Genomic DNA, 9474 nt, shown 5'->3' on the forward strand with positions numbered 1-9474 from the left:
CAGCACCGTGTCTAGTCTAGTGTCGGAACTCGACAACAGATGGCAGCACCGTGTCCCGTCGGCAGCGCTATACGGGGCACAATGCACGTCTAGACCTTCACATCCAGAAGTACTTCGAGCCGCCCTGTCCCATGGGCTCAGGTCCGTGGGTACTTTACCGCCGTGCCAGGCTGGTTTGGGTTGAGTGACCACCTAAATGCTTGATCATTTGAGCACAGATTGCTACGTTTGCTGACACTGCTTTGATAGACAGTAGGTATATTCAGTATCCGAGATGTATCACGCTCCGGGCCACTGTCCAGCCGTCGGTAAACCGTTGTCACCGTGCCGGAGGTACCGCCGTGGTGACGTCACGTGTGTTGTGACGTGACGTCACGCTGGATCACACCGCTGTGCTGTTGTGTTGTAGTTTCAGTCAAGTTTCAATTTAGACCAGAGAGTGGTTGTAGCTATCTGTGAGGGTGGCCGGTCCAGGCGATATCGGACCTCGCCCGTCACTGTGTCGGACCGTCGGTGGTCCGGTCGGCTGTGGTTGGTTTGGACCGGATATGTCCGGTTCGGTGTCGCTCATGGGATATCACGGGCTGATGGCGATTGAAATACACAGTGGTTGAGACGTTCAATACACAAATGTTACTGGGTTTCAAAGCGCCACTGCAGTGCCGTTATTCTGTGACGGTAACTAGTCAAAGGGATTGTAAGGCTTCTGACCATTATGCAATGCTTTGAACATATCATTCCATAATGTCATACGAAGTTGTGATAAAAAGAAGTCACTTACTTGAAGTGACGTGGAGCTCTAATGTCGGATCCTTCATAAAAAGTGCGTGCAACTTCAGATTGCCTAATATAAGTGTTCCGTGAAAATTAAGCCAAACCCAGAGAGTTACCAGTAAAAAGAAAAATCAGGTAATTTCCAGGAAATGCATCCCACAGGGGACGGGCGAATCATACTTTTTACCCACACCATGGTGTGGGTAAAAAGTATGATTCAACTGATTACAAAAAGTATGATTCAACTGAAGTGCTGGGCTGGTACAGTTCTGCCGTCAACTGTAGACTGTACAGTGTGTATTAGTTATATTACAGCTGTATGGACACAGCACGGGTACGGATCCCGGGACACCATACCATCGACTGGTGGATACAGGACACGGTCTAGTATCCAGCGGTGCGATACAGCCGGTGGTCGTAATTTCTTTTAGAAGGCTGGATACCGCCAGTGGACACTATTTCTTACGGAAGGCTGGATACCGCCAGTGGCCACTAGCCGTTTTCACGACGGGCTATCCGGCGAATGCACCTGATTTGACCAAATCTGCACCTAATTTTTACATCAAATATCTTCATTTTATGAATTTATTTCAGTGTTTTAATCGATGATGCTCTCTGATAATATGACAAAGCAGGCATATAAGCAATTATTGCAACCCTAGCTGATAGCTGCTAAGAGACACACTGAATCTGATTTGGCCAAATCTGCACCTAATCTGTACCAGATGTGCACCAAATGTGTACCAGATGGCCGCCGTGAAAACGACCATTACCACTTTTTAGAAGGCTGGATACCGCCAGTGGCCACTATTTCTTTTAGAAGGCTGGATACCGCCAGTGGCCGCTATTATTTTACTGAAGGCTGGATGCCACTAGTGGCTACTATCACCGGCTGGATGTCGCCAGTGGCCCTATCGCATAGAAGGGAAGTGTCCAAAGGGCCTTTCGGTTATTTTCTCAATTAGGTACTCACCTCTAAAAAGTGGTGAATATTGACGTAACGTTTATCACTCAGTTCTAATCAATACCTTTACCTGAAAACCTTCGTGGTCCGATCATTGACCTTTGAAATTTTGCATTGTTTAACCCGCCCCGGGCCGGGGGTGTTTGAACACCCCCTGCGATTTTTCGCAGATATCTCAAAAACGGCGGCTCGGAGCGCCGCTGTTTTTGGCACACCTGTTCATGCATCTTTCCGCACATTTTGTAAAAAAAAAATCAGACCCAGGGCTCTCAACGTCAGGTCACCAGGTCAGAATAGGTCAAGTGACCTCACCTCAGAAAAAGTTTCAATCCTTGTCATAGCTACAGCGACTGAACGATCGCCTTGAAACTTTCAGCGATTGATAAGAGTAACAGTATGTACAAAATATTTATCTCGGAATTTCGATATCGGTGACCTAAGGTCAGGTCAATTTTGCGACCTCTCCATCATACACTGTAAAAAAAAAAATATTCAGTACACTATGGCATGAAAATCAATCAAGCGAAAACGTTTATGGCACCAAAATAGCTTTGCAGGACTTCCAGCCATTTCAGATTAAGTTTGGACAGTCGATCATTTCTGAAAGCCGCACAGTTAAAAACACCGGCCTCACAGTGAACCGACATCTGACGTTGGGAGATGATGTTAGCCAGCTGGTTGGCAAATGTACCGGTCAATTGAGTTCGCTGTCCCATTCCAAGCATGTCATACCTACCGGACCGTTGCTTACATTGTGAACGCGCTTGTGGCTAGCTCAATTCGCTTCTGCATCTCCATCTACGGGTCCGGCGGTAAAACAGAAATGCACCGCATTCAGAAACTGTTCAATTTTTGTGCTCGTGTTGTGAGCGGCCGGCACAAATTTGATCACATTTCTGACGTGTTTCATCAACTCGGGTGGTTACACGCTGAGCTGCTCTTGAGCTACAGGGTGACACAAAAAAGCGGTCATCACCAAAATTCGAATAACTTCGGAAGTTTTATTCAGATCATCACCAAACTTCGGCCACTTTAGGTCACACCTATGTAGCAGAAATCCACTAAGTTTCAAGTCTTCATTACGAATACTTTTAGTACAGTGTGTGTTTCACGGACGCTCCACAATGTGCTCCAGGTGAGCGCCCCGGCGCTGCAGGGCGTAGGCACACCTGCATCCGGCGGGCAAAGTTGCCGATAACCCGATAAGAATAACGTTTCAGGGGTAGCACACCCCCTGAGCACTGTCTCCAGAGGCCATTGCACTCTGTAAAGTGCACAGCCATCGGGTTATCGACAACTTTGCCCGCCGGATGCAAGTGTGCCTACGCCCTGCAGGGCCGTGGCGCCCACCTGGAGCACATTGTGGAGGGTCAGTAAAACAGACACTGTACTAAAAATATTCGTAGTGAAGACTTGAAACTTGGTGGATGTATGCTACATAGGTGTGACCTTAACCTGGTGGCGGGGCTCAATAATTTGATGACGTCATCAGAGCTACCATGGTAACGTGACACTGACAACACGAGTCGGTCAGTGTGCAGGCTCACCCCTCCCCTGGCATGCAGTTTGCAGTTTCAGCCGGCAGTACATCCAGCCCAGGTGGTCGATTTGACGGCGATTACCCATGACAACAAAGTACAAACTCGCTGAAGGTCCATACTAGAGATGTCAATTGGATGGCCAATTTTTTAACCCGCGCCCCGTTGGGCTCTGCCGAGCAACGCGCCCCGTTGGGGGGGGGGCCATTTTGGCCCCCCCTAAGATCTCGAGAACCACGCAACGTAGCGACAAGCGGCAAACGGTGTTGTATAGCCCTATCAGGGAACTACCTTATGACCCAATTTTATTGACCTAGGTCAAACCGATGACGTCACAGGTCAGGTCAAAGGTCCAATTTTCACCGTTTACAGGCATTTCAAGAAATGCGTTGTAAAATCGAGTAAAATGCATTTCATTGAAAATCATCGATGGGGAAATGTTCTTCAAACACATATTTTGCTAGTTGAGGTCACTGATACCAGGTCAGGTCACTGAGGTCAGGTCACTGGGGGGTCACAATATGAAAGTGTCGTGTGATACATGTTTTATGGCCCATTTTACATGACAAATGCGATTATGTGGGTCAGGCAGCCTTTGGGGCCAGCTTAGGTCACGTTTTGGTCAAGGTCAGGTCAAGGTCAGGTCAAGGTCAGGTCAAGGTCAGGTCAAATTAGGTCAAATTTCAAAGTTGATATTTTTGCATAAAATGGGTATCGAATCGATGCAGCTCGTCACGGGGAGTTCAATGGTGGTCTTTGTTTTGCCGTACGAGGTCTAGAATCGCTAAAAATTGAGTTCAAAAATTTGACGTCATCATTTTTGAACAGTTTTTTCGCTATAACTTGGCCAAAAAACGAGATATCGATCTGAAATTTGGTATGTATATAGAAGAGCGCAGGGACTATCACATATATTCCGTTTTTTCGAAATTCGGAAAATTTTGGATTTTTTTAGTTTTTCTAAAAAATCAATTTTTTGGAAATTTTTTGGGTCAAAAACCCAAAATTTTGAAAATCCGAGATAGCAGTTTTGTAGCGCCGCTTTTTGTCTATTAGACCATATAAAGTGAAATTGCTTAATAACTGTAGATTTGGTGAGCGTTTCAAGATTGCATGTTTTTTGCTCATTTTTGCTCGAACATGACCTCAGTTTGACCTCAATAACTCCTGACCTAAGGTAACCTAAGACTTGAAATTTGGTGTGAAGGTGTCAAATTGATGCCCGGAAAGGTACTGAAAATTTGGCGGCGCTGCGCGCCGCCGTTTTCTTGCTATTCAGCAAAAACCACAGGGGGGGGGCAAAATGCCCCCCCCCCAACGGGGCGAGGGTTAATATACCTATATCAAACCGATAACAACTTGATATCTGGTATTTCAAGGCGAGTGCATTTGACATTTTGTTGGTATTAGCCGTTTTCACGACGGCCATCTGGTACACATTTGGTGCACATCTGGTACAGATTAGGTGCAGATCTGGTCAAATCAGGTCTAGTGTGTCTCTCAGCAGCTATCAGCTAGGGTTGCACTAATTGCTTATATGCCTGCTTTGTCATATTATCAGAGAGCATCATCGATTAAAACACTGAAATGACTTCACAAAATGAAGATATTTGCTGTAAAAGAAAATAGGTGCAGATTTGGTCAAATCAGGTGCATTCGCCGGATAGCCCGTCGTGAAAACGGCTATTATGAATCATCACTTATGTAAAGGCCTGGCTACACTATGCGTTTTCTGCGTGCGTTTTTGCGGGTTTGCGTTTTTTATTCTAGAAAAAGTTATAAAATAATACAACATTTACATTAGTTGTGCGTTAGCTATGTACTAAAGTTAATATAACCAGTAAAACGCCTTTTGGGCGAAGAACGAGCGAGCGAGATAGTGAGCCCTGCACGTGCAGAAGGGCGAGAGGGTACTTCCAACGGGCTTGTGCAAAGCACCCTTCTAACCGGTCGCTAGCGGTGTACCAAATTTGAACGCAATCGGCCCAGCCGTTCCTGAGATCTGGAAGCGGCATTCTGCACGTGCGCACGTGCAAACGGGGTCCAAAATGACTTTTGCACGGCACCCTACTAACCGGTCCCCAACCGTGTACCAAATTTGAGCGCAATCGGCTCAGCCGTTCTCGAGATCTGGAAACGCCCCCTGCACGTGCGCACGTGCAGTAGCACCCTAACCGCAACACATGGGAATGCATTGCCTGGTGGGTGCCTACCTGTATGCCAAGTTTCAGCGAAATCGCCCCAGTAATTACCGAGTTATTAAAATGGGAACAAATTTGACACCTCTTATTGTTGTATTTTGCACGTGCACTGGGGGTGACCCACATGCATCGAGAGTATCCTATTTTTGGTAGCAAGGATGCAGCTACCCTATACAAATTACCGCAAGTCAATCGCCCAAGCGTCTGCTGAGATATGAACCTCTCAAAATCACTACTTTTGCAAAACAGCTTGAACACCCTTGACTTTTCACGTGGCACGTGCCACGACGGTCACTGAAATGTATCAAAAGTAGTCAATTACGGGGTAGAAGGGATGGGGCTACCCAGCAAAAAAGACCGCAGGCCAATCGGTCCAGCGGTTGCTGAGATATAAGCCTCTCAAAAGCGTTACAGGCCGGGCCGGGCCGGGCCGGGCCGGGCCGCTCATACTGAGATTTTTCCGTTATATTGAAAAGACTCGCTTCGCTCGCTGCGCTCGCTCGCTCGTAACTATTATATTAACTAAAATTTGAAATAAAAAAATCACAAAAACGTAATAACGTTTTTTATTCTACGAGTAGAACAATATTACGCAAAACCCGAAAACCCGCAAAAAACGCACGCAGAAAAGGCATAGTGTAGGCAGTGAGAATTTGGTTAAAAGTTGGTATTTTTCTCATATCCCCAAGTCGGTTTGGTTTCGGTATTTTTCCATGGATACCTATTGTTGGTTTTTGGCTCAGTATCGGTATCACGGTTTTCCGTAATTGGGATCACTAGTCCATACTACTGGTAGGGTAGTAACTACTGGTAGGGTAGTAACCCTTTCTGGTAGGGGTTAACACCCCCATGTGTTTTTTTTCCTGCAATTGCGGGCGTGGTGGAAATCCATGAGCCCCAGCAGGGCGCGAGTTAACCCTCGAAAGTTCTGGTGTCTTGCCAGCCACGAGCATAAAGTTCACTTGGATAGTGCCACATACTTCCTAATGTTGCGTAATAATAGCGATATCTACTACAGCTATGTTGAAGTTTCAAGTATGTATTAGATACTCTCGAGTGCCATTCCATGTGTGTGATTTGTGAACTCTTCTTAATAACCCGGCAGTTGCTGGGGTATTCCGCCACCCGCCGTTTGCTGGGGAGGGGGGTGTGTTTAACGTCTCCAGCCGATAAATCGAGAACCGATATGGCATGAAAACCAATTATGCAAAAACTCAACTTATTGTTCATGGCACCAAAATAGCTTTGCAGGACACCCAGCCAGCTCAGATTAACCCGCGCCCTGGTGGGGGGGGGCTATTTTTTGCCCCCCCTCCAGACTTTTCGATATATCTCCAGAACCGCTGCGCCGATCGTCACCAAACTTTCAGTACCCTCCCGGACATCAATTTTACAAATTGTGACCAAAAATTTATCCAAAGGCTATGATAGGTTGGCCGGAAATGACGTCAGAGTGACGTCATGTTCTGCCGTTTTCGACCCAAAAAAGGGTTTCGCGGGAAGAGCTGTCAGGCCTATAGCTTTGCAAATACAAAAAAACGATAAATACATAAAAGCTGTAGAATCGACAGGGCTACAAAACTGCTATCTCGAATTTTTGAAATTTTCGGATTTTGACCCCCAAAAATCAAAAAATAGATTTTTTGAATATAATAGCCGAAAAATCCAAAAAGTTTTTTGAATTTCGAAATAAACGGAATATATGTGATAGTCCTTACCGCCTTCTATCAACATACCAAATTTGAGATCGATATCTCTTTTTTTGGCCAAGTTACAGCGAAAAAAACTGTTCAAAATTGATGACGTCAAATTTTCAAACTCAATTTTTAGCAATTCTAGACCTCGTAGCGCAAAACAAAGACCACCATTAGACTCCCCGTGACGAGCTGCATCAAATCAATACCCATTTTATGCAAAAATATCAACTTTGAAATTTGACCTTTTTTGACCTGACCTTGACCTGACCTCCACCAGAAAGTGGCCTAAGCCGTACCTGATAGTCTTATAACCAACACCATTGAGTTGGAAATGAAAAATTGGCCATAAAACATGCATCGCACAACCTTAGTACCTAGTTAGGTTCATGTGACCTGACCTGTGACCCTTGGTGACCTGACCTGTGACCTGACCTGGTAATGTCAGTGACCTCTTATAGCAATATATGTACTAGGCAACTGACGCCCTATCGCTGATTTTCGACAAAATGCGTTTTCTTCGGTGTTATAGCGCATTCCCTAGATGACCCGTGAACGGTGAAACATTTCATCTTTGACCTGACCTGTGACGTCATCGGTGACCCCGAGGTCAATGAAATTTGGTTTCCTTCGACAAATTTGATAGGCCTTTCGAACGCCGTTTGAATTTTGCGGATCCGTCCAGTAGTTTCGGAGATACGAGGGGGGGGGGGGCAAAAAATAGCCCCCCCCCCACCAGGTCGCGTTATAAACAGACCCCACCAGGGCGCGGGTTAAGTTTGGCCAGTCGATCATTTCTGAAAGCCGCACAGTTAAATCTCGGCCTCACTATGGACCGACATCTGACGTTCGGGGATGATGTTAGCCAGCTGGTTGGCAAATGTACCGGTCTTTTGAGTTCGCTGTCCCATTCCAAGCATGTCATACCTACCGGACCGTTACTTACATTGTGAACGCGCTTGTGGTTAGCTCAATTCGCTACTGAGTACTGCATCTCCATCTGCGGGTCCGGCGGTAAAACAGAAAAGCACCGCATTCAGAAACTGTTAAATTTCTGAGCTCGTGTTGTGAGTGGCCGGCACAAATTTGATCACATTTCTGACGTGTTTCATCAACTCGGGTGGTTACACGCTGAGCTGCTCGTGAGCTACCATAGACTTGATTAAAAAGTCGCTCTAGATACTGAATTACCTGCCGACATTGCAGCCATGTTTTCGCATGTCTGTACTCCACAATCCTACTCGCCAGATCGGCCAGCTGCACTGCCACTGCCAGAGAGCAGACGCCAGACAGACATGCTCCAGCACCAGGTGGCTATCACACTGCAGTGCAATGTTTAACCGGCTCCCGAGCGAGCTGAAATGCCTCACCGGATGTTCCTTCAAACGTCATCTTACGCAGTTGCTGCTGTACACGTGGTACTGTTGTGGTACTGGGACTGATGGCTGATAAGTGAATGCAAGGAGTGAATGAATGGTACTGTGTTTGTGTTTATCTGTCTTAGCCTCGCCGTTGTTTTGCCCTTTACCCTGGTTTTACCTCCACTAAGGTAGTCGTAAGGTGAGTCGGGTGCGGAAGAGCCACTGCATTGTGGATCAAGTATGTACAGTCCACAGCAGAAGTAATGTGGGGTTTCAGTCATGGGTATGTTCTGCTTCTGAAGCTTAGGAACGATTAGCCAGACTACAATGAAACTTTGAATGTAGCTTATATGTATCGTCACCCTTGCAACTGCAACTTTAGCTATTGACATCTTCTTTTCGATCACTCCGCATTAAACAATCGCCAGTCAAAGCCAACCGTTGAGATTGGTAAAACCCTACATTACTTTAGCGGTGGGCTGTACCTTTAAATATTCTTTGAACTTTGGGGAGCGAATCGCACGACTGGTGAAATTTAAAAGGTAAAATCAAAAGTTAAAGGCCTAAAATTCAGCGCCACGGACTGACAGACTGCTGGAAACCTGCTGTCATCTATCGGCGGTTGTCGGAACTAGAGATGTCAATCGGATACCAACTTTTTGGTATACCCAATACCGATACCAAACCGATACCAACTTGGTAGTTTGTATTTCAATGCTAAGGCTTTCGGTATTTTGTTTGTATTATGAATCCTGACTAATGTAAAGAGGCAGCTAATTTGGTAAAAAGTTGGTATTTTTCTCATTTTCTGAAGTCGGTTCGGTTTCAGTATTTTCTCATGGTTTTTGTTGGTATTTGGTTTGGTATCGGTATCACGATTTTCCGTAATTGACATCACTAGTCGGAACCATTACGGCAAACTGAGCCCAGGACCTGCTGCCA

General features: G+C 45.9%; 1 protein-coding gene across 1 annotated transcript in view; it reads left to right on the plus strand.

The window, feature by feature from the left end:
- Positions 1 to 9474, plus strand: part of LOC122392581 — a 158099-nt gene that overhangs the window by 11907 nt on the left and 136718 nt on the right. The gene's annotated exons all lie outside the window — the stretch shown is intronic.

The sequence above is a fragment of the Amphibalanus amphitrite genome, unplaced genomic scaffold (genome assembly GCF_019059575.1).
Source record: "Amphibalanus amphitrite isolate SeventyFive unplaced genomic scaffold, NRLGWU_Aamphi_draft 000492F_arrow, whole genome shotgun sequence".
In the NCBI taxonomy this organism is placed as follows: Eukaryota; Metazoa; Arthropoda; class Thecostraca; order Balanomorpha; family Balanidae; genus Amphibalanus; species Amphibalanus amphitrite.